General features: G+C 41.8%; 1 protein-coding gene across 10 annotated transcripts in view; it reads right to left on the bottom strand.

The window, feature by feature from the left end:
* LOC133823056 (pyruvate kinase isozyme G, chloroplastic-like) overlaps positions 1-26,390 on the bottom strand; it is a 61,790-nt gene that overhangs the window by 7,172 nt on the left and 28,228 nt on the right. The window contains exon 1 of one of the 10 annotated variants that reach the window (XR_009888119.1): positions 450-11,797. The exons of 6 other annotated variants lie outside the window; for them this stretch is intronic. The gene's annotated coding sequence lies outside the window, so the exon portion shown is untranslated. Of the gene's footprint in view, positions 1-449; positions 11,798-26,390 lie in introns of those variants that run through there. 3 more of the 10 variants (XR_009888120.1, XR_009888121.1, XR_009888123.1) reach the window with 3 other exon arrangements.

Genomic DNA, 26,390 nt, shown 5'->3' with positions numbered 1-26,390 from the left:
ACATTAGTAAATATATTGTAATTGAATTGATCCTAAAATAATATAATTAACAAAAATATACTTTAAAAAAATCATTACCAAAATAATATACAAAATTATGCAAGCACTAATTTTTAATATAAAAAATTATGTAAACAACATTATTATAAATAAAATAATACAAAAATACCCTAAACCGAAATATACATTAATGAAATCAAGTTTTAGTGATCAATACACATTTTAAACAATGAAAATGTCTTCCAATCCTATATAAAATTTCAAAAATATTAAAAAAAATAACCATATAAACATACATAGAAACCACCATTAAACCCACACAATATTTCTTCACTTTTACCCTAAAACATCAAAATAACTCAAGATTAAGTATACATACATGATTTCAAGCTTTAATATGCAAGGAAATGGAAAAAAAACAAAAAAAAAATGGACAATATGGGGCTTACCCGTGGGTAGGGACGGTGGTGGGAGAGCTTCGGCCGTGTATGGACAATATGGGGCTTACCCGTGAGAAGAAGATGTGCAAATGAGAGGGAAAAATAGGTTTTTGTGACTTTTCTCTGCAATTTTGGGTATAGAACCACGGAGAAAAGTGGGGAAAGGTTCTACACTTTTCTCTGCGGTTTTAGACCCAAAACCGCGGAGAAAAGTGAGTCATTCGAACCTTTCACTGTGTTTTTTTTAACACCGCAATAAAATAGGGCGCGAACATTAAATATAATTTTTTTGACTCTTTCAAATCTTTTCTCTGCGCTTTTTATTTATTGTTTTAAAAAAACCGCAGAGAAAGCCTATATTTGTAGTAGTGTTTAAGCACATTTTTACACACTTTCAGCACACTTGAAGTTTTTTAAAACAACTTTGACTGAGTAAAACGTGATCCTAACAGCTACTGGAAGGTTCTAGAGCTTATAGATTTATCCTTATTTAAAGTATTCATCTAAAATCCTTAAATCCTTATTAAACATCATTGTGACAAGTGTCATGCTCTTAATTATTCTATCTAAACCTTAGGTTATATTAAATAATATTTCTAGGACCAGCTGTAACGATCCAAAATCACTAATAAGGCTTACGGGCCTTGATTAGTGTGCCGGGAGGGCATAATTGGTTTATGTGTGAATTTATTAAGTTTAATGCATGATTATATGATAAGCATATGCTAGTATGGTCATATGAATATAAATGTGATTATGTGCTTTAATTGTGAGATCCACATTATTATGTGGGTAAATCTGCAGCATGCGACTTGAGGCGATTCTAAGGAGCTAGTTAGCGGGAAAGTCACAACGGAGCTTAATACTTGACTTTTGGCAAGTCAAGGGGTATTTTAAGTATTGGAAGGTTAAGTTAGATTAGCGGGTTATGGAAATAAATAATTGGAGATATATTTGAGGTTAGGAAGCTTAGGTGGGAATACTAGGGAATTTTACCATTTTTCCCCCGAGGACGTTTCCGGCACCCTGAGCCTTGGGATTAACTTAATCACCTAAGGATAGACTAAGTAAAATCTCAAAACATAGTAGAATACAAGGAACCAACCCTCCCTCTTTCTTCCTTTCTCTCTCAAGGAAAAACCACAGAAAACTTAAGGAATTCAGCTGGGAATTCAGCGGTTTGGGCTGGAGTCTTGAAGGATTATTCTAGTGTTCAGCTAAGGAGTTCAATCAAGAACTGAGGTAAGATATAATCTTTGTGCATGGTTATTAATTCTATGTTTTGGCTGGGTTTTAAAGTGTTTATGGTTTTGAAATTTAAGGACTAAATTGAAGCTAGAAAGCTTGGGTTTTAGCTCAGAAATTGTTAAGGGAGTTGGTTCATCAAAGAAGGTAAGCTCTAATTTGTGATTTAGTGTTTGAATTCTGGGTTTTTATGGCTGGTTTTAGTGTTCTTGAGTAAGTGAGTTTCAGAGATTGAAGTGGGATTTTGGAAAGTTTCTAGGCTAAGTTTCAGTTGGGTTGTGTTGCAGGAATCATGTGAAAATTTTGGGATAAGTGAGCTGTGGAATTGGGATGATTTTGGATGGTTTTAAGTGAGTTTTGGGAGTAAAAAATGGTGGTTTTTCTAGGTTCAAAGGGGTTGGGCCGCGACATAGTTCTTGGTGAGTCGCGGCCCTCTGAAGCTGAAATGTGCTGAGGAAGGAGGGCGGCCCACGACATGGGGTTTGTAGGGCCATGGCCCGTGTCTAGTTCTGAGCCCTAATGGGATTTTTTTGGGGGCTATGCCGCGGCATGGGTGACTTGAGCTGCAGCCCTTAAGGGATTTTGGGATTTTAAGCATGGGAATTTTACCGAGGGTGCTCGGGATTGAATCTACTACGGTGTTTGGTGGAATTCAATGTTCCAGAGACTAGAACTTTATCTAGAAGCCCTTTTGCGATCATTAATGGTATCCTTTATCTTGGTTGTGACTAGGTATAAGCTAGGGGCTCAGGAAACGAATCGTGCTCAAGAGGCATCTTGCACAATCAGTACACTTGGAAACTAAAGGTAAGAAAACTACATCCGATTATGGATTTATAACGGGACTAAGGGTTCCCTATTTGTATGCTTTATGAAGGATGGTATTATGCCATGAAAATAGTAAATAACTGGCCTAAGAGTACCGAAGTTTACAATAGCGAACAGGGCGTGGCTCGGCCACTGGTAGCTGAGGACAACTTATTATGCACTAAGCTCGGTTTAAGCGGGCTGGATTCAGTGGATTAAACAGAGGGTGCGACTTAAGGTGTCGACCCTGATTACTGTGTGACTTGATTGTTATTATTAATTTGTAGATTGTTATGTTGTATAGCTGGGTGTTGATTCGCTTAATATATGATTGAATCTTCGTGTTTTGTGACCATTGTGGTGTGCTAAGTATATGAACATGCTTAAAGGGTTATTCAACTGTTATCATTGCTTGTTATGTAATGTTATGTTTTCTTGCTGGGCCTATGCTAATGGGTGCTTCGTGGTGCAGGTAAGGGCTAGGGCAAGATTGATCAGCCCTGTCTCGGAGAGCAAAATGTACATGATCAGCTACTTAGCCGCCACGGTTGAGAGGGAGACAGGAACAGGAGAACCAAAAATGTTTGTTTTGCCCTTAGAGTGGCTATTGGTTGTTTGAACTCTGGAAATTTTGTGAAATGACTTTTGAACGTTGTTCCTTTTTGGGATCCCATGTATAAATATGTTTAGTTATATGAAATGTACCTTTTTGAGACCAAAACCTTTTAACCCTAGTTCAGTAGTGGTTTCTGTATCACATTTTTCACTAAATGACTTGATTAGCAAGTCCTGCACCTTTATAAGTAGACAGTGTAGCGATCTTGGAAATCTAGGGCATTACAACTTGGTATCAGAGCGTCCTAGGTTTAAGGGTTCCTGAAGACCGACTGGACATGTACATTCGCTGCTAGAGACAAGCTCGATTTAGGGTCTGGTAATGTGTATATGTGCTTATATGCTCGTATGTCTGGAATGAATTATGAATGTTGTTATTTGTTGGATTAATAGGAAGCATGAGATACTGATAGAGCCTGGCCCTTGACTACCGTATGAAAATACTAAGGCCTGCTTATTAGCATCGCTGTGCATGTAAATGAATATTTGAATGATTAACTGCATAATGTATATGGATGGATGTTTATAGTTTAGTTGTTGAGTGGTAATGTTTGGGCATGCTTATTAGAAATGCCAGTGCATGTGGATAAATGCCTATATTTTGATTGTTTGTGATTGGTTATGTTCCTTTGGTGGATTTTGGAGAAACTTTTACCCTACCATCATGGTCTGATTGTCGAGTTGTTGATTGCATAACTACTTGGATAGCTATGCATCCAAGAAAATCTACACGACTAGCCAACACTAGGTCTGGGACCGGGGGTGATGACTAGGGCCAGATTCCTCTGTCAGTCCCTGAGAACCGGCTGCAATTTATGGCAGATATGCAAGCACGGCTGCAGAGCCAGGATGAGCAGATCCGTATTCTGCGACAGCAGGCTCCATCAGGGAGTACTGCCCCTATCGTACCACCTGTAGTGGTACCAGTTGTACATCCAGGAGAGGTTGGGAACAGGTGGGAGTCATTATATGAGCGGTTCAGAAAGCAGCATCCCCCAACTTTTGAGGGAGGACTTGACCCACTGAAGGTCGAGCAATGGCTGACTATGATTACTACTATTCTGTATTTTATGAGGATAGAGGGGCATGACAGAGTGGCCTATGTCACATATATGTTGAGAGAGGAAGCCCACATTTGGTGGGAAGTGGCATCACAGACTAGGGACATCACTGCTTTAAGTTGGGAAGGATTTAAAGATTTGTTCAGCCAGAAATACTATAATGTTGCCATCAGGGCGGCGAAGGTAAATGAGTTTGTAGGGTTGGTTCAGGGCAGCATGATAGTTACAGAATATGCCCTGAAGTTTGATAGACTCGCGAAGTTTGCACTAGACCTTGTGCCTACAGATGCAGCTAGGCAGGACAGGTTTTTCAGAGGGCTTAATGCTATGATAGCTCGAGATGTGAGGATTACGACAGTTCCCGGGGGGAAAACTTATGCCCAAGTAGTGGAGAAGGCTCTTACTGCTGAGGAAGCGGAGAATAAGATCTGGAGGTAAAGTGCAGTAAAGCGGGAGGGCCGCAGAGTGGTGCCTCCTTATTCTGGGTCAGGTAGGGGCAGAGGCCCCAGTGATTTCAAGAGAAATACTCCTGACTCTTCGACCGTTGTTGGTCTTAATAGGAGGGGTCGGGGTAGTTAGGGTGGCCATCAGGGTAGCAGTGAACCATGGAGGAGTTATCCGGAGTGCCTGAGGTGTAGAAGACGCCATCACGGTGAATGTCGAGCCAAGGCTTGTTATGTGTGTGGAATGGTGGGACATCTCAAGAAGGACTGCCCAACGATGAAGAAAGGGGAAGTAGGAAAGGTGGATAGCTTAACTCCAGCTCAAGTATTCACCTTGACATAGGCAGAGGCCGAGGCTAGTCCCTCGGTAGTGACAGGTCAGCTTTCCAGCGCTGGCTCTCCTTTTACCGTATTTATTAATTCTGGTGCTACACATTCCTTTGTTTCTAGTAAAGTGATTGATAGACTGTGTAGACCTAGGGAGTATCGGACTGTAGGGTTTGGGACTTTATTGCCTACAGGTGAATTAGTAGTTTCTAGGAGATGGATTAGGGCACTGCCAGTGATGGTTGATAGTAGGGAGCTTTCAGTAGATCTGATTGACTTAGACATGGAGGATTTTGATATGATCTTAGGGATGGATTGGTTGGTCAGGTATGGGGCCACTATTGACTGCAGGAAGAAGATGGTGACTTTTGAGCATGAGGGCGAGGATCCTTTTGTCTTCGTGGGTGCGGTATGTGGACCCCGCATACCCATGATTTCAGCATTAAAAGTGAGAGACTTGTTACAGGGTGGATGTATAGGTTTTCTGTCTAGTGTGGTGGACAATACCAGGGTGTTGCCAGCGGAGCCGGCAGAGGCCAGGATGGTTTGTGAGTTTTTAGACGTATTCCCTGAGGAGTTACCAGGGTTGCTGTCGCGTAGGGAGATCCAATTTGTTATTGAGTTAGCACCGGGGACAGAACCAGTACCAAGAGCACCATATAGGATGGCACCAGCAGAGTTGAAGGAATTGAAGATACAGTTGCAGGAACTTCTGGATTTGGGATTCATCAGGCCTAGTTACTCTCCATGGGGCATTCCAGTGTTGTTTGTTAAGAAGAAAGACGGGACTATGAGAATGTGCATAGACTATAGGGAATTGAACAAGTTAACTATTAAGAATAAGTACCTTCCACCAAGGATTGATGACTTGTTCGATCAGTTTCCGGGAAATATGATGTTCTCAAAGATTGATCTTCGATCTGGTTATCACTAGCTGAGGATCAAGGACAAGGACATACCGAAGACGACCTTCCGAACACGGTATGGGCACTATGAATTCTTGGTCATGTCTCTTGGTTTGACCAACGCCCGGTAGCTTTTATGGATCTAATGAACAGGGTGTTCAAGGACTTCTTGGATCAATTTTTCATTGTCTTCATCGATGACATCTTAGTATACTCCAGTTCAGAGGCAGAGCACGAGCGGCATCTACGACAGGTTTTACAGAGGTTAAGGGAGCATCAGTTATACACCAAATTTAAGAAATGTGAGTTTTGGTTGCCTGAGGTGACTTTTGTTGGGCATATGGTTGGCACAAAAGGGATTAAGGTGGATCTGTCCAAGGTGGAAGCAGTGAGAGATTGGGCGAGGCCAAGGAATGCCTCAGAAGTGCAGAGTTTTCTTGGGTTGGTAGGCTATTACAAGCGGCTTGTAGAGGGGTTTTCGAAGATTTCTTCACCAATGACAGAGCTGACAAGAAAGAATCAGAATTTCGTTTGATCAGAGAAGTGTGAGAACAGTTTCCAAGAATTGAAGCGACGACTTATTACTGCACCTGTACTGAGTCTTCCTTCGGATGAAGGAAAGTATGTAGTATACTGTGATGCATCGAGAGGTTGTGTGTTGATGTAGAATGAGAAAGTTATAGCTTATGTATTGTGGCAGCTGAATGAATATGAGCAGCAGTTTCCTACCCATGATTTGGAGTTGGCGGCAGTGGTATTTGCACTAAAGTTTTGGTGGCATTACCTGTATGGGGAGAAGTGCGAGCTATACACTGACAATAAGAGTTTGAAGTATTTCTTCACCCAGAAGGATCTGAACATGAGGTAGAGGCATTTGTTGGAGCTGGTTAAAGATTATGATTATGATATTCTTTATCATCCAGGGAAAGCCAATGTAGTGGCGGATGCATTTAACCGGAGGGGTCGAGGTCAGTTGTATAGTTCCACCCAGATCTCGAGAGAATTAGCTGATGAGATGGCCAGGGCAAAGATAGAGCTAATGGTGGGCCGGTTGGCCAATATTACCTTGCAGTTGACTCTGCTAGAGCGGATCCAGGAGGGGCAGTTGGTAGATGCACAGTTATAGGAAGTTAGGCAGAATGTCTTAGCAGGGATAGCTAAGGACTATTCTGTTTCTGAGGTTGTTATGCTTCGATATCAGGGACGGATTTGTGTTCTGGCAGATGAGGGGATCAGACGAGAGATACTGGATGAGTCTCACACTACGCCATACTCGCTTCATTCGGGTATCACGAAGATGTATCAGGATCTACAGACGTTATATTGGTGGCCCAGGATGAAGAAGGATGTAGTAGAGTATGTGGCCAGATGTTTGACATGCCAACAGGTGAAAGCTAAGCATCAGTGACCAGTAGGGTTGCTTCCGCCTTTGGGTATTCCTGAGTGGAAATGGGGAAGACATTATGATGGATTTTGTGGGAGGTCTACCCAGGACAGTGGGACTTTGTGACTCAGTGTGGGTGATAGTGGACAGATACACCAAGTCAGCTCATTTTCTGCTAGTAAAGTCAACTTACACAGTGGAACAGTATGCAGAGTTGTATGTGAGGGAGATAGTTCATCTCCATGGGGTTCCTATGTCTATTGTATCTGATCGAGACCCTTTCTTTATCTCCAAGTTTTGGGGAGCTCTGCAGAGAGCCATGGGGACTGAGTTGAAGTTTAGCATAACTTTTCATACTCAAACTGATGGACAGTCTGAGGGAACGATTCAGGTGTTAGAAGATATGCTTAGGGCGTGTGTGATTGACTTCGAGGGGTCATGGAGTAAGTATCTCTCGTTGATTGAATTTTCGTATAACAATAGTTATCAATCCATGATTGGAGTGGCTCCTTACGAGATGTTATACGGAAGGAAGTGTAGGTCACCCATTCATTGGGATGACATGGGTGAAAGAAAATATTTGGGGCCAGATATGGTTCAGAAGACAAATGAAGCTATTGAGAAGATCCGAGCCAGAATGCTTGCTTCGCAGAGTAGACAGAAAAGCTACGCGGATCCCAAGTGGTTGAGAGTTATTTCTAATTTAAATCCACAAAGTTTCAAAAATGGCTTCAAGAGCCGATATATCGCCTACCTTAGGCAATATATTGCCCCTACCTATGCCTCGAGCTTCCATGATTTCGTTCGTGCGAAGTCGACGTGTTTTTTGTATCAACCTTAGGCGACATATCGACCCCTATAGTTGTGATATATCGGCATACATTGATATTTTAAACACATTTTTTGCACACTTTCAGCACACGTGAAGTTTGTTAAAACAACTTTCACTGAGTAAAACGTGATCCTAACAGCTACTGGAAGGTTCTAGAGCTTGCAGATTTATCCTTATTTAAATTATTCATCTAAAATCCTTAAATCCTTAATAAACATCCTTGTGACAAGTGTCATGCTCTTAATTATTCTATCTAAACCTTAGGATATATTAAATAATATTTCTAGGACCAGCTGTAATGACCCAAAATAACTAATAAGGCTTAAGGGCCTTGATTAGTGTGCCGGGAGGGCATAATTGGTTTATGTGTGAATTTATTAAGTTTAACGCGTGATTATATGATAAGCATATACTAGTGTGATTATATGAATATAAATGTGATTATGTGCTTTAATTGTGAGAACCACATTATTATGTGGGTAAATCTGCAGCATGCGACTTAAGGCGATTCTAGGGAGCTAGTTAGCGGGAAAGTCACAACGGGGCTTAATACTTGACTTTTGGCAAGTCAAGGGGTATTTTAAGTATTGGAAGGTTACTTTAGATTAGCGAGTTATGGAAATAAATAATTGGAGATATATTTGAGGTTAGTAAGCTTAGGCAGGAATGCTAGGGAATTTTACCATTTTGCCCTCAGGGACGTTTTCGGCACCCCGAGCCTTGGGATTAATTGAATCACCTAAGGATAGACTAAGTAAAATCTCATAACATAGTAGAATACAATGAACCGACCCTCCTTCTTTCTTCCTTTCTCTCTCAAGGAAAAACCACAGAAAACTTAAGGAATTCAGCTGGGAATTCAGTGGTTTGGGCTGGAGTCTTGAAGGATTAGTCTAGTGTTCAGCTAAGGAGTTCAATCAAGAACTGAGGTAAGATATAAGCTTTGTGCATGGAGATTAATTCTGTGTTTTGGCTGGGTTTTAAAGTGTTTATGGTTTGTAAATTTAAGGATTGAATCGAATCTAGAAAGCATGGGTTTTAGCTCAGAAATCGTTAAGGGAGTTGGTTCATCAAAGAAGGTAAGCTCTAATTCATGATTTAGTGTTTGAATTATGGGTTTAAGCATGGGAATTTTACCTAGGGTGCTCGGGATTGAATCTACTACGGTGTTTGGTGGAATTCAATGTTTCGGAGACTAGAACTTTATCTAGAAGCCCTTTTGCGATCATTAATGGTATCATTTATCTTGGTTGTGACTAGGTATAAGCTAGGGGCTCAGGAAACGAATCGTGCTGAAGAGGAATCTTGCACAATCAGTACACTTGGAAACTAAAGGTAAGAAAACTACATCTGATTATGGATTTATAACGGGACTAAGGGTTCCCTATTTGTATGCTTTATGAAGGATGGTATTATGCCATGAAAATAGTAAATAACTGGCCTAAGAGTACCGAAGTTTACAATAGCGAACAGGGCGTGGCTCGGCCACTGGTAGCTGAGGACAACTTATTATGCACTAAGCTCGGTTTAAGCGGGCTGGATTCAGTGGATTAAACAGAGGGTGCGACTTAAGGTGTCGACCCTGATTACTGTGTGACTTGATTGTTATTATTAATTTGTAGATTGTTATGTTGTATAGCTGGGTGTTGATTCGCTTAATATATGATTGAATCTTCGTGTTTTGTGACCATTGTGGTGTGCTAAGTATATGAACATGCTTAAAGGGTTATTCAACTGTTATCATTGCTTGTTATGTAATGTTATGTTTTCTTGCTGGGCCTATGCTAATGGGTGCTTCGTGGTGCAGGTAAGGGCAAGGGCAAGATTGATCATCCCTGTCTCGGAGAGCTCTGAGAGCAGAATGTACATGATCAGCTGCTCAGCCGCCACGGTTGAGAGGGAGACAGGAACAGGAGGACCAGAAATGTTTGTTTTGCCCTTAGAGTGGCTAATGGTTGTTTGAACTCTGGAAATTTTGTGAACTGACTTTTGAACATTGTTTCTTTTTGGGATCCCATGTGTAAAAATGCTTAGTTATATGAAATGTACCCTTTTCAGACCAAAACCTTTTAACCCTAGTTCAGTAGTGGTTTCTATATCACGTTTTTCACTAAATGACTTGATTAGCAAGTCCGGCACCTTTATGAGTACACACTGTAGCAGTCTTGGCTCTCCAGGGCGTTACACCAGCTATATTAATCAATCCTTATGTTATAATTAATACTTCTATACTTTAGGTTAAATTTTATAAAATCTATAACTTTTTCTATGAGTTTCCAACTAAATCCTAGCTTGAACCAATATCCACGAAAAATAAAATACTACAAGCTACTACTAGCTACTACAACTACTATTATATCGCTAAGTAAAATTTTGAGACGCTACACTTCAGCCCCCTAGGACGTCTCCTCGGTTCCCCAAGTCATTAATGCAACTCCTCCCACAATGTCACGTCCTCCCATTGAGGCTAACAAGCATCCGGGGCACTTGCGGGCTCCGCTCCAAGGTATCACCAGTCACGTGATCGGGCATATCAACCAGCTCACTTCGAGGGAGCTAGAGGCTATTGAAAAGAATCTTTCCATAGTCGTCCTCGACTCCGCCCTAGGGATTTCATTGATTGTGAGTTCTCTTATTGTCTTTTACACTCCCCATATATTATTATTATTATTTTGCGAATTAATTCCTTATTTGAATTTCAATGCAGTCCTACTTTGCCTAGATACGTACTAGATAGCAGATTCGCTCTGCCCTTGTCGAGGGGGAACGAGCCACCAAGGAGCTGGAAAAGGTTAAGGAAAACCTAGATACCTTTCGGAATAACGAAAATATTTCCAAAGCGTAGGCTTTGGAAGTGATCCAAAGCCGCGCCTAGCTTCAAAATGAGGTCAAGAGGCTCCAACTAGTGGATAAGAAGAGCGCTGCCTAGATCGAGGAACTAAACCTGAAGGTGAAGGGGAGCGACGCCGAGCAGGAGGATGCATTGGAAAGATCTTTTATTGGGTCTAGTGTTTCAACCAGGATGGGGAATTCTCTTTCCTTGACGCTAAACTCTAGGGACGTTACCTCACCAATTTCCAAGAGCAGTTGGTGAAGGAGCTCGCGAAAACGGTTATCACAACATCCGTAACTAGCAGAGATAGTGGGGAGGAGGAGGTATTATCCCAAGGGCATGTTACCGGAGCTCAGGGTTTAGAGGCTCTTCTTTATTTGTTGTTATACTTGTTATTTTTCTTTTGGGGATGCCTACATCCCTTGTAATTGGGCTTTTTAGGCCGAGAAAATTTCCTTAGGGCGCGGTCTAAGGTTAATTATCCTCGTTTTCAATTTACATATATATATATATATGTTTATATTATGCACAATCATTATGCTATATGCCTTCTATTAATTATTATCGTGTTTTTAAACTTTAAAAGTTTTTATACACTTGCATAGTTGTAGTGAGCACTTTTTTAGATTTAGGCATATGCTTGACAGCTTGATAAGTTAATTTTAGGTCATGGACATGGTTGTATTTAGGAGTTTAATCACCTTTTCGCATATACCTGTTAGTATTCAGGTCTTAAACCAGGTTTAGTTCCATGATTCTTTACTTGGTTAAATTCTAGGATATTTCTTTTTGCTTTGAATTTTCTTGACTTAGTTCGTATTCGAAATTACTTTGAAAACTCAAGCCTTAAAAACCACAAGATTTTTCGAATTTCCAAATTCTAAGTTGCAAAAAAATTTAAATAGTTTCAAAAACCATATTAAGGGTTATATGCCCCTCAAGTGATCATAATTTATAAATATTCTAGATCGCTTTTACACAATGTAGTAAACAATATTTAATGAAAAATCATTCTGGTACCACGTTTAAACTACATAACAACCTTTTATTAATTCAAAGATAAATAAAAATATATGGCTTTTATAATCAAGCCTTACAAAAAGGATAATATAAATTGACCCTAACAAAGAGACCCTATCACTGATAGTATTTTTTTTTTTGGAATGTAAGGCATTCCAAGTTTTTGGAACTGCCTCTCCACGATCTTTCAAAAGGCATGGAATGACCTCGTCTATAAAGCATCTTGTAACGTCCCAAAATTGTTATTAAGGTTGAATGCCTTGATTATTGTGCCTGGAGGGCCTAATTGGAACTATATGTACGATTAATGGATTATACATTTGATTATGTGATATAAATTCTTTGTGTGGTAATGTGACTAGATATGCATGTTTATTTGTAATAAATATGCATGTGGGCCCATTTCTATAAATAAGGGCATGTTTGTAATTTTGGCTCGTTGAGGACATAAATGTAACTATGTATGTATTGTGAATGAGACCCTAGTGTTATGGGGATATATTAAAGATGTGTATTCTGAGGCGATCCTAGTGAACAGATTAGCGGAATAGTCACAATAGGGTCAAATACCGACTCAGGATGAGCCTAGGGGTATTTTGGGAGTGTAGTACGTATTCGAGATTTACCGGGTAGCGGGTAATTATTTAGTGATTATATGGGTATTCGAGATTAATTGGGAATTAGAGGTTGCCAAGTAAAGGATCCAGCTAGGGGAATTCGAATTCCAGGAGATAATCTCAATTCTTAAGCTTTTAGTTTGTTGTTTTGGTGTTTTAGTTGATATCTTAGAGTTCTGAATTTAATGCTAGTGTAATTTTGTGGTTGAAATGGGTTAGAAATCGAGTTTGGGGTGGATTGGGAAGGATTTGGAATTTTTGAAATCGCAAGAAATTTTGGGTTTCCAGGGTCGCACTGCGGTGCTATTATTGAGCGTTGCGGCCCGCATGAACCCAGGGTCCTAAGGGGATTCACTGGATCTCCTTGGCGCCTGTCCAGAGAAGTTGAGGGGTGGGCTCTGTGATTTGGAGAGGGCCGCGACTCTAATTGTGGGGGCACCACGACTCTAATTGGCGATGTCGCGGTGCAAATGGAGGTTTTTTGATAGATTAGGGTGTTAAGCTCGGGAATTCAATCTTAAGGGCTCTAAAAGGATTCTACCACCTGGTTTAATAGAATTCGAGGTCCTCGAGACTAGTATATTATTTAGAATCTTCTAATTGATATAGATTGTGATATCTATTTATTATTACGTTGTGACTAGGTTTTACAGCTAAGGCTCGGGATTAGGGAACGTGCTCGGGATCACCTTGTGCTCTCAACTCAGGACCTAAAGTAGGAAAAATGTCCTTGCCCGTAAGGCTATATTGTTCTTAGTGTTATGTGTATTGTTTGTAACTATTACTTCATACATGTGTTTGTGACTAAATGATCAAGGTTGGGATCGGCAAATGTCGGGAACGCCAAAGGTCGGGAATGACGAAGGCTAGGAATGGCTAAGGCAGGGAACGACAAAAGTTGGGAGCGAGGAAGGCCAATATCGACATTAAGCATGCTGAATGCAGGCCACCAGGGCTGGTCCCACTAAGGGTGTTGTACTCACCTTCTTAATTAAGAACGTGAACTCGGTGCCTGGTAACGCACCCTGATCGACGTAGGCCGCTGCTGTGAATTCTGATAGAAACTTGTAATTGTGTTGTGTGTTTGATTAATTATGCATTTGTTGAAATAAATTGTTATATGATGTGCTGTGAAGTTTTCTTGCTGGGCTTCGGCTCATGGGTGCTCTATGGTGTAGGTAAAGTCAAAGGAAGGCCGACCAAGCATAAATTAGAGGGCATGGAGCGACGCGTACATGTTTGGCCTACCTGGCCGCTATGGCTGGGGTGGTTTTGAGAAACGTGTTGTAAATTTTTTATTTTTTTCTCTTAGGTCGACTGTAAAGTAACTTTTGAGTTGTAAATATGTTTAAACAATAGTTTGGGATCCCAATGTAACATTTTTATGATTTAAATAAATGTCTGGCCTTTTATACTAAAATCTTATTTAAATGAGTCTTCACTTTTATCAATCACACTTTTGGTCCTAAAACCTCGATAAGAGAGTTAATTGCATATTTTAAAATCATGTGGTCACGACTCTAGGTTAGTAGGGCATTACAAATTGGTATTAGAGCAAGCCAAGGTTTATGGTTCTTGGAGATTGACTGAACATGTGCGGGGGCTGCTAGAGACAAGATCGACTCAGGGTTGGTTGGTATTAAGTGAAATATTTATTTTAACTACTTCTCTAAATTTCCCTATCTGCTATAATAGAGAACATTGTGTATATATATGTATTTTGTAGGAATAAGACTTGATAATTAATGCATGAGCATTATGGACTTACGTCCTGATATGAATATTGTATATGGCTATTGTGTTGTTTAGGCTGTGTTCATGGTATACTTCTGGATATGAATATCAGGACTAGTAGGTGAAGTCATTGGCAGCAAATGTTCGCTGGCATCCAAGCAAGATTGTAAAATCAAGAGGAAGAGATTAGGTGTAGGACAGCGGGTTTTGTCAGGGAACGCTGCCTTGTGTGTTTTCGAAACAATGGCACCAGTTACGGTTCAACCTGAGGGTGGAAGTAGATAGGAATGAGGATTGGATCCTTTCAGAGCTGAATAGTGAATGGGCATGATTAGCTCCATCCTTGACTATATGGGAGTGGTAGACAATGATAGAGTGGTTGTGCAATGTGCATGTTATGGGAGGATGCCCGAATGTGGTGGGAAGTGGTATCCCAAACCCAGAATGTTGTCAAGATGGGTTGGGAGGAATTCAGACAATGGTTCAATGAGAGTTACTACTGTGACGCAGTTCGAATTGTGAAGATCAATGAATTTATAAACTTGGTTTTAGGTAGTAAGACAGTGACAAAGTATGTTAGTGAATTTGATTGGTTGGCCAAATGCGCTTTTGATTTGGTAACAACTAATGTGGCTTGGAGAGGGTCGCGACACTAATTATGGAGGTTCAACGGCTCTAATTGATGGTGCTGCGGTGCAAATGGAGGGTTTTAGCCAGATGCGGGTGTTATGCTTGGGTACTCAATCTTAAAGGCTCAGGAAGGATTCTACCACCTGGTTTAGTAGAATTCGAAGTGCCGAAGGTTAGTATATTATTCTGAAGCTTTTAATTGATTTAGATTGTGATAGCTATGTATTATTACGTTGTCACTAGGTTTTACCACTAAGGCTTGGGAATAGGGATCGTGCTCAGGATCACCTTGTGCTATCAGCTCGGGACCCAAGGTAAGAACACTATCTGCGCCTATAGAGCTATATTGTGCTTAGTGTTGTGTGTATTGCTTGTAACTATTGCATCATACATGTGTTTGTGATGGAATGGCAAAGGTCGGGATCGACAAAGGCCGCGAATGGCAACTGCCGAGATTGGTGAAGGCCAGGATGACATTAAGCATGATGAATGCAGGCTGCCAAGGTGGGTCCCTCTAACACTGTGTACTCACCTGCTTGGTTAAGACCGTTGTCTTGTGCCTGGTAATGCACCTTCAACAGCGTAGGTCACTGTTGTGAATTTTGATAGAAACTTGTAATTGTCTGGTGTGTTTGATTAATTATATGTTGTGCTGTGAAGTTTTCTTACTGGGATTCGGCTCACGGGTGCTCTATGGTGCAAGTAAAGGCAAAGGAAAGGTCAACCAAGCATGAGTTAGAGGGCATGGAGCAGTGCGTACATGTTTGGCCTACCTGGCACCCACTTCTGGGGTGGATTTGAGGAAGGTGTTGTAAATGTTTGATTTTTTCGCTTAAAGTAACTTTTGAGTTGTAAATATGTTTTAAACAATATTTTGTTATCCTAATGTAACACTTTTATGATTTAAATGAATGTCTGACCTTTTTTACTAAAATCTTATTTAAATGAGTCTATTAATCATTCTTTTGGGCCTAAAATCTTGATCAGCGAGTTAATTGCACATTTTAAAAATCAGGTGGTAACGATTCTAGGGTAGTAGGGCGTTACACATCCCCTCGACCAAAACATGCCTTGAGACCTGGTACAACAATTTTCGAGCCTCATTGCGGTCTCTCTTGACTCTTCGTCTATGCTGGGCTTGTCTAAAAACTCGAATAGGACTACATTCAATGTGTCTGCTTCATTGGTGGTGGTGAGTCAGGCTAGAGCGTCTGTGTTGGTATTCTTCTCGCGTGGAACTTGTTCGATGGAATATAATTCAAATTCTGACAGTTCGCTTTTTACATTAGCTAGATATGCTGCCATTTTGATTCCCTGAGCTTGGTATTCTCCTAACACCTGATTAACCACGAAGTGAGAATCACTTAAATATTGGATTGCTTTTGCTTTTAGCTATTTGGCGACCCGAACTCCAGCCAAAAAAGCTTTGTACCTTGCCTCTTTATTGGATGCATCAAACCAGATTCTGAGAGCCATACGAAAGCGATGGCCTTCAGAGATGATGAAGATTACCCTAGCTCTGGACCCGAGCTCGTTTGATGATTTGTTGATGAAGAGTTTCCATAATCCCTACACCGGTTCCCCTATAGGCTAGTCCTGGAATCCGGTGCACTTGGACACAAAATCAGTGAGAGTCTGGCCTTTAATTGTTGTTCCTAGTTTGTATAATATCTCGAACAGATTGAATTTGATGGCCCATTTCAACAGATGTTACGATGCTTCAGGCTTTTGCAAAATCTTCTTTAAAGGTTGATTAGTTAAGACGTGTATGGCATAAGACTTGAAATATGACCTAATCTTTCTTGAGGCCAAAATTAGGCAGAACGTGAGCTTCTCAATAAAAGGGTATCAAGACTCAGCACTCAAAATCCTTTTGCTTATATATTTACTCTCGAACTAATAAAACGCTAACCACATTTTCCGTTATCACTAGGTAAAGGTATAAGCACTCCCCAACAACTATTTTTGACAAACGGTCAGCTAGATGCTTTTTCAGATCTTGAAACGCATGTTCCCACTCTTTAGTCCATTGGAATCATCTATTTCCCCTAAGAAGATTGTAGAAGGGGAGACATTTCATTGTGGAATTGGATACGAATCGATTTAATGCTGCGAATTTTCCATGATGGCTATGGACTTCTTTCCACGATCTAGGCGATGAAATTTATAATAGTGATCTTATTTTCAGGATTAGCTTCAATCCCCATTTGATTGACAATGAAGCCTAAAAAACTTCCCTTGACGAGACTCCAAAGTAACACTTCTGGGAATGAGATTTATATCATACTTTCTTAACATGCCAAAACATTCTTCCAGGTCAGATACATGGTTATTGGAAGTTTTTGACTTGACAAGCATCTCATCAACATACATTTCCATGTTTTTCTAGATCTGGTCAACAGACATCTTGTTTACCATTCTCTGACATGTTTCTCTAGCATTCCTCAGCACAAATAACATGACTTTGCAACAGAATACATTGTGCTCGATCATAAAGCTTCTATGGTCTTGGTCCGTAGGGTTTGTCACGATATGGTTACATCTAGAGTACATGTCCATGAAGGAGATAAACTCGTGACCTGTTGTGGCATTGACTAATTGATCAATTCTGTTGACCCAAGATTTGGCCAACTGACACGGAGTCAGAATATGCTTGATATGAATGAAAGAGATGCGAAGAACGTAATGACAAAAGTAAATAAGACACAGTATTTTATAGTGGTTCGGCCCCAAGATCTGGTAATGACCTACGTCCACTTAGAATGATATTGATATAAAAACCAGAAGAGTGATCAAAGAACTAGGGTTCAATGAGTTTCACCACTTTCTGAAGAACAATACAATATTCCTAGGATAATTACTATAATCTCTCACGGTTCCAAAAGCAAAAAGTCCCCTCCCTTGAGCTATCTCTTGCTATTTATAGGCTCAAGGGGGATTACAAAAGATTGTTACAGATATTCTTTCCTGAATAATCGGATACTCAGGAGATTGTATGAGATAAATTCGGGATTCATAAGATCTTCCCATTAATGTCGCCTTGTACACGGAACTATCGACCAGATTGGTCGCAGGTATGACAGGCCTGCACTGCTTCTAATGTGTCCTCTGGTCGATACTCTAGCAGAACGTTTCTAGGTGTCAGCCACGTGTCCAGGGATCACTTGCCACGTCACCAATGCTAATTTTATGGATAACATTTTCCCCCCAAGTTTATTTATCACAAGTAGTAAATAAACTTTTGAACGAACGACTCTTCGGTAACCCGTCTGACACATCAGATCCCTTCGTGTGTTCTTGAAAAAAGCAACCTACCTCTGTCATATCACGTCCTTTCGGTTCCCCAGAAAAGATTTCGACGGCCATCCCACTTCCCCATACTTTGAAAAAGGGAAACTAATGATTACACTTTTTACTATCAGAGACAAACTTATATAAGACCTTCGAAGCCTTTATTTTCTTTTTACGCACGCCATCGTCTCCACAAGAAAACCTAAAATTCAGAGCCCTTAACGTTCCTGAAGACCGTTCCGTCTGCACTTTCAGGACCCCATTCGAGAGCTTCTTGATCTCTGAAGACCCTTCTTCCATCTTCACGATCACTTTTCTTGGTAAGTTTTCGAGTTCCCACGCTTCTAATTTTTTGTGATGCATGCTTCTGACTGTGTACTGTTTGAGTTTATCTGTTTCTGGTTTGAGACGCTTGTAGACAGAATATTTTGTAGGCGAAATAGGGTTACGAGTTAGTTTAAAATCTGGGATCATGCTTTTTAGGACGTAAAATTGAAGTAAAAATTCGATCTTTAGGCTAGTTGAAAAATAAATTTTTCCCGCCCTAAGGGGAGTTGAAAAAGTTTTTTCAAAAAAACCTTTTACTTTCACCCTTTGATCCATTTTTCAAACTGTTTGTGTAGAAAAATTTAGCTTTTTGTTAGAATGTTGTTGTATAAAAAATTAATTTTTATACTTGACCAGCGTTATTCTAAAAAGCTTTTAAGAGTTTTCTATCCTCACCTCCCCATTCTTCTGTATGCAAACTTTAATGCCAGATTTGTGGGGAGGTTAAAGGCCTATTGACGACGACCTTCTCGCCCAACTGCTCGAGGGAGAAGATCAACCAGCTGACCACGTCCACGAGATCCCTTTCTCACGATCTTCTTCCAGACCCCATCCTTCTCCTTCAATGGCCCGTTCCAAATCTTCAGGCAAGAAAAGAACCGAGTCTGAAAACAACCCAAATTCTCCTGCCCGGCCTGATTTGCAGGCAAGGGCTCCCTCGACCAGTGGTCGAGAAAATCTTGTTCCTGACCTCAATATCCAAATTAGAGCCAGCCCTCGTCATCAGAACTTGCCTGATGTCGAGTGGTATACTTCCCCAGCCAGTTCAGTAACTCTTCGGATGATTGCTAACTGCTTCAGGAGATTCCCCCTCACAGGGGTTTCAATTATACAACCTGCCACAAACGAGAGGGCTAACCTCCCCGAAGGTGTCAACAGCGCCTGGTCTCGGTATTATATTGAGGCGGGAGCTTATCTCCCTCTTCATCCCTTTTTTGTGGGGGTGGCCAATTATTTTGGTGTCGCCCCCTTCCAAATAACTCCAAACGGAAATAGAATGCTGGCTGCACTCTATATCCTGTATAAACTTAAGAAATGGCAAGAACCTTCACCCCACGAGGTCAACTATCTCTTTGACCTCAAGTCTAACCCGCAACAACACGGAACGAGTTTCTTTCATTTTTGTCACCAGGAAACCAATCGAACATTCCTGAGTGACACTACGCATATCTCGAATGTGAGGCAGTATAATAAGGAGTACTTCCTTACCCCAGACATATCCAGCAACAACCTAGCCTTCGCACGAGGAGGTAAGCACCGTTTCTGACTGGTCGATACTTTTACTCAAGGTTTCTCCTTTCGTTTTTCTTAAACCGTAATCTATTTTTCAGGCCCTTGGTTACGTCCAACCCCAACACCAGACATGGTGTTGAGGTCTAATACTCTGGCCAGGATGTCCGACGTAGCAAAAAGCGTAAAGATCCTGGTGACTGAAGAAAACTTGAGGCGGTCTAGCCTCCTGGGTCCTCACCATGAAACTAGAGGGTCCATGGTGGACGAAGCCACTGCCGAGGGGGTTCCCGAGCAGCAACCTCCTGTGTCTCCTCGGAGGAGGAGGCCAACAGCAATTACTATTAGGGAGCCCACGGGCAATCCTTCCGCAGAAAGGCCTTCTGCTCCCCAAGGCAAGGGGAAACAAAAGGCCAAAGAGCCAGCTGTGGACTTGGGAGAGTCCTCTGATGAGAACGGTAACACTATTTTACTTTTAAATGGTTTGCCAATTCCCTGTCATTTGTTCGACGGGGAAGGAAACTTTACGTATACTCCAAAATTAGGGCCAGACTTCTGCATGCCAGATAATGAGTATATTACTAATAGAGTCAATAGTGTAGCGACCAGTAGTTGTAGCTCGGGTATTCACTTTGTTGCCTTTCTTCTGTTGCATATAATATATTTTCATCTGCCTCTTATTCTTATCAGTTTCCTGTGTTTACTTGCATGCAGATATGGCCACTCCCAATATCTTTAACATGTACCAGGCCGAGGAGGAAGAGGAGGTTCCCCAACTCCAGCGGAGATCCAAGAGGAGAACTGGCGAATCCAGCCGAGGCGCTCCAGCCAAGAAGGGTCGAACAGAAGACCTTCCCAAGGACGCGCCAACTGTGCAAACTCCTGGGCCAACGGGGCAAACTCATCCACCAGCTCCTACTGAGAAGCAGACTCCTCCTGCCCCACCAAATCCTCCGGCTGCGCCCACTAGAGAGAAAATTACTCGTGAAGAAGCTCTCGGGGCCAAACTCATGAGCCGTACCCTTCGATCAGCCAGGGATCGCCTTGACCGCATTGGCCAAGGTGACCGTGTTAGAGATGCAATGGTCGAGGCTGAAAACATGGGGGCCGACCAGGTTCTGAACAGGGCCTTGAATGAAATCTCCAGTGTGGGTATTTCTTTACTTTTTTAAGTCTTAGTCTTTCATTCTTTATGGAAGGTTCTAACTCTTTCCTTTGTTCACAGGCCTTGCTATCTGCTATCACTGCTCGCACTCGTATCTAGGCTTCCATCGAGTAGGCCAAGGCAAAGGCCACTGAGAGGCATCAAGTGAAGGCAGCTGAGGAGCTATCGGCTGCAGAGGCCAGGCACGCCAAGGAGTTAGAGGGACTGGCTCGAGAGAGGGATGCTGCGGTGACCAAACTGTCAGAGGCTGAAGCCGCAAAAGATGACGCGGTGAAGTTGAGGCAGCAGTATCGAGAGTCCAATCAAACCCATCTTCGCGAGATCAAGCATTTGGGAGAGACACTCAAGTCCAAGGACGAGGCTATTGTTACTCTTAAAGGCAAGGTGAAGCAGCTGGAGCTTGACAACTCCAAAAATCTTAAGTACAAGAGGACGACGCTCCAATGTTTCTACAACTTCTGGAAACATAATCAGGGTGTCGACTTTAGCTATCTTTCGGAGGAAGTCAGGACTGCGGAGTTGGCTCGCTGCACCTCTCAACTGACCGAAGAGGAGGCAAGACTGAGGATCCCTGCTTCTCCAAGCATCGTTGGTGTAGAAGAAGAAGAAGTTGCCGAGGATGCAACCAACCAGGACGCTACCCAGGACCCTCCAGCCCCAAATGCCTCTTAAACTTTCTCATTTATTTTTTCTTTCTTTTTGGCTATACGACCCACGGGTCGTAATGTAAAGACAATATATTTCTTTTTAAAATTTGCTACACGGGCAGCAAATCTTTTTTCTTTTACTTGAACAGTTACATCCAAGCAGCGATGCTTGCGGTGTAAAAGCTTAAATCTTGATGCTATAATATCTTTATTTATTATAACATTTTTCCGTATGACCGAACTTAGCATAGTACTTTAGCATGATTTAACAAAACATAAATTTTGAAAAATACTCTAAGTATTATAGCATGCTTTCACTCATTTTGTTCATGTGTTTAAATACCTTGCGAGTATGCTTTGCTATCGATGTGCCTTATATGCCCCCCAAGTGATCGAGGAGCTTTAGGTCCTTGGTCACTTGCCCTGACCATGGCCTGTTCGAACATTCTTGTTCGTGCGGAAAAATGATACTTGTAGTACAGCAAAACAACACACGTAATGAACAAATACTTCTAAATGTAAATTCACAAAGGTTGGCAAGAATGACTGGCTGCGCACAGTCCCTTATAATCTCGTATTAAAAATGGACTAAACATGTCTTTACGAGTGATTCTATAATATAACCTTACATATACGAGCAGTTAGCCATACAACATGGCTAACCCTCTTTGCAAAACTTGTAAAAATGAAATTTAATACAAGCCAGTCCTTTAAAAAGGGTTGTTTACTGATAATACTTGCGTAGGTGTTCTCCATTCCAATAGCGGGGAACGAGATCTCCATTTAAGCGTGCAAGTTTGTATGTGCCTAGATGAAGGACTTCTTCAATTTGGTAAGGTCCTTCCCAATTAGGTCCGAGCACTCCAGCAGTAGGGTCGCGGGTGTTTAAGAAAACTCGTCGTAACACCAAGTCACCGACGTTGAATTTTCTTTCTTTAACTTTGGAGTTAAAGTACCGGGCGACTTTTTGCTGGTATGCATCAACTTGGAGTTGAGATTTCTCTCGTATTTCATCGATTGAGTCTAGGGACTCCATCATTAGCTGGCTGTTCTGATCCTGGTCGTAAGTTAAGCGCCGATGTGAGGGGGGATCTAACTCAACAGGAAACATAGCCTCATACCCATAGGCTAAGGAAAATGGAGTATGTCCAGTTGCTGTTCGGTGAGATGTTCTATACGACCAGAGGACTTCAGGCAGCTGTTCTGGCCATGCTCCTTTAGCTTCTTCAAGTCTTTTCTTCAGGGTGTCCTTAAGAGTCTTGTTTACGGCTTCGACCTGCCCATTTGCTTGGGGGTGTGCAACTAAAGAAAAGCTTTTAATAACTCCATGCCTATCGCAAAAATCGGTGAATAAGTCGCTGTCAAATTGGGTCCCGTTGTCTGAAACTATCTTCCTGGGCAAACCATATCTGCATACAATGTTCTTGATGACGAAATCAAGAACTTTCTTGGTCGTGATGGTTGCGAGTGGTTCAGCTTCGGCCCATTTGGTGAAGTAATCAACTGCCACAACTGCGTACTTTACTCCACCTTTCCCTGTAGGCAGGGATCCAATCAAATCAATCCCCCATACCGCAAAAGGCCACGGGCTCTGCATCTGCTTCAGTTCGTTTGGAGCTGCTCGTGGAATCTTGGAGAACCTTTGACATTTATCACATCTTCGTACATATTCCATTGAATCCTCGTTCATCGTTGGCCAGAAGTAGCCTTGCCTTAGAATCTTTTTTGCCAAACTCTGCCCCCCAGCGTGATCCCCACAGAAGCCTTCATGCACCTCCTTCATGAGCTCCTTAGCCTTTCCAGGTGTAACGCACCTGAGTAGTGGCATTGAGAATCCTTGTAACAACCCAAATTCATCATTAAGGCTTAAGGGCCTTGAGTAGTGTGCCGGGAGGGCATAATGGGATTTTATGTGTGACTTTAATGAGTTTAATGCGTGATTATGATTTAATGCACGTTATATGACTATTTGATTATCTGAGATGCATGACTATGTGAATTAGTATGCATGTAGACCTGATTATCTTAGAAAGAGCATAATTGTAATTTGGCCATTTTGGGCATGACTGTGTTGATATCTGTGATCTGTGACTCGAGACGATCCAAGATGAGCGGGTTAGCGGAAAAAGTCAAAGCGGGAATCTATACCCGGCTTGGGTTAAGCCTGGGAGTTTAAATGAGAATTTGGAAAATATATTGAGGTTAATCTTGATGATGAGGATTGTATATTTGGTGATTAATCAGGTATTGGGTAGCGAGCGGGAATTATCAGGAACACTTGAGGAATTAGTGGGAATTTGGGTAATATGACTAAAATGTCCCTTTTTGGGCAAAAAGGTTTAGAATTATTAGGGAGGGCATTTTGGTCTTTAGGCTTGTTAGAGATAAGTTAAAGGGGGCTTTATACTTAGTGGATTTTGTAGAAAAAGAGTTATAGGATGAAAAGAAAGAAAGAAGGAAGAAAAAGGAAAAGAGAGAAAAGCTGAAGGGTTTGTTCCAAAGAATCGGTTTGTGGCTCTCCCAACCAATTTCCTTCATTTTTCTTGGAGTTAAGCTCAGTGGAGAGCTAGGGTAGGCTGAGCATCAAGGATCCTAAGCTAGACTTGAGGATTGGCAAGGATTAGCATGATCACATCAGAAATTTGAGGTAAGTTCTTGGAGATTTCAGTTTTAGGGCTTGACTGGTTTGAGCTGTGTTTTTGAGCTAAATAGATGGGATTTTTGGGGAAATCAGGTCAAGGTTGTAAAGGAGCAAGCTAAGGAGGTCTAGGGTTCAGCTCAAGGTCGAATTTCCATCCACGATATGATTTCTAAGACCTTATCTTTGTTGTTTGAGTGAATTTCTGGTTTTTGGGTTCATTATGGTAGATCTTGAGTTTTGGGTTGCTTGAGCTTGGGGTATGAGTTCTTGGGATGCTTGGGATGAGTGTGAGGTGTTGATAAGTTTGTTTTTGGGCTTGGGAATGATTTGGACAAGTTTGGGGTTGAAATGGTAGAAGGAAATCCAAAGAAGCGATTTTTGGGTTTTGCTGGTCTGAAACTAGCGCTACAACGCTAGTCAGGGGGCGCTGTAGCGCTAACCCTTGTTTCTGGGGAGTGGTTCTGCTTGTAGCGCTACAGTGCCCTCTTTAGGGCGCTGTAGCGCTGCACTGTTCACAGAAGGGGATTTTTGGGTTTTTGTTAAGGGATTTTGACCTAGGGTTCGGGGCTCGATTCCACCACTTTGTTTTGGGGATCTAGGACTTCCCGGGGGCTCGAGACTGGTCCTGAGGCTAGGTTTTAGACTTGAGGTTTGGTAATGACTTTGACTTATGGATTTTGCTTAGGTAAGCGCTAGGGCTCGAGTAGGATCGTGCTCAAGGAGTCAGGTGATCAAGACTATCGAATTTAAAGGTAAGAAAACCGTAACACCCGGGATCAGGGCATGGGCCCACAGTGTTATTGCAGGGCATGGCCCTAGATTGTTTTACTTGCAAATGTATGACCTTGGTTGAATTATTATATGTTTGAACAATTATTTCGAAATGTATTCTGCGTGCGATTATAATGAAATGAACGGCTAAGGCCGAGAGCGGCAAAGGTCGGGTACGGCCTTGGGGCCTGAAGTAACACTCAGCACATGGGGTGCTTATAGCCAGGGTGGGACCCAAGGGATACATGAGTTATCATGACGGTGAGGACCGAGACCCCAGGCTTTGGTAAGGCCTCTGGGGCGGCATGGTCGTGCTTGTTTAGTCTGATGGTTCTCCTATTTATCAATGGATTATGTCAGCTAAATACTATGCATATGTTATGTACTATTTGGGTTTTCTTGCTGGGCTTCGGCTCACGGGTGCTCTGTGTGGCAGGTAAAAGAAAGGAGTCAGTCAACTGGCCATGAGTATGGAGAGCGTGGGGGCGGCGCGTACATGTTCGGCCTGCCCGACTGCGTTGGTTGGGGGCATTTTGTATATGGCTGTATTAACTCATTCTTTGGATAGTTAACCTGGTGTAAATCTATTTTTGAGTTGTAAATATTTTGTAAACCTTATTTTTGGGATCCCAGATGTTTGATGCTTAATGTTTTCAATGATACTAAACATTTTCAAAGAGTACAGCCTTAAATTCTGGTTTATTCACACTTTTGGTTTTAGAAACCACGTAGAGTCAGTCCAAAAGCACGATTTCTATTTTAAACTCACTAAGTAACGGCTCTAAGGTAGTAGGGCGTTACAATCCTCTTCGGTACATAACACCACCGACCAGTATGTACCTAGCAGCTCGTCTTTGTAGAGTTCTGGCTTTGTTCCTATCTGTTGGGAGTGTACCATTTGTCAGATACTCCAAGTAAGGCGCCATCCATGTGTCCTCCATTCGAATCTCCATACTGGACTCAGTTGCTTGTATGCTCGGCTTACTCAGTCTTTCAACTGGCACAATGTTCAAAGTGTCAGCATCCTTTGCGCTCACGAGTTTGGCTAAGGCGTCCGCATTTGAATTCTGATCTCGCGGGATCTGCTGGAGGGTGTACTTCGTGAACTGGGCTAGCAGGTCCTTTGTTTTATTTAAGTAGGCTACCATTTTCAAACCTCGCGTTTGATATTCTCCTAGGACCTGATTCACCACCAGCTGTGAATCACTGTAGATATCAAGCGTCTTTATGCTCATATCCTTTGCCATTCTCAATCCAGCGAGGAGTGCTTCGTATTCCGCTTCATTGTTTGATGCAGTGAAGTCGAACCTGATGGCGCAGTGAAATCGATGCCCTTCCGGCGTTATCCATATGACTCCCGCTCCAGCGTGAGATTCGTTGGATGAACCAACCGTGAATAGCTTCCACGAAGGAGTTTTGTCTTGA

Source organism: Humulus lupulus, chromosome 3 (genome assembly GCF_963169125.1).
Source record: "Humulus lupulus chromosome 3, drHumLupu1.1, whole genome shotgun sequence".
NCBI classification, from domain to species: Eukaryota; Viridiplantae; Streptophyta; class Magnoliopsida; order Rosales; family Cannabaceae; genus Humulus; species Humulus lupulus.
The sequence above is the reverse complement of the archived record's forward strand: the minus strand, read 5'-3'. Positions and strand labels throughout refer to the sequence as shown.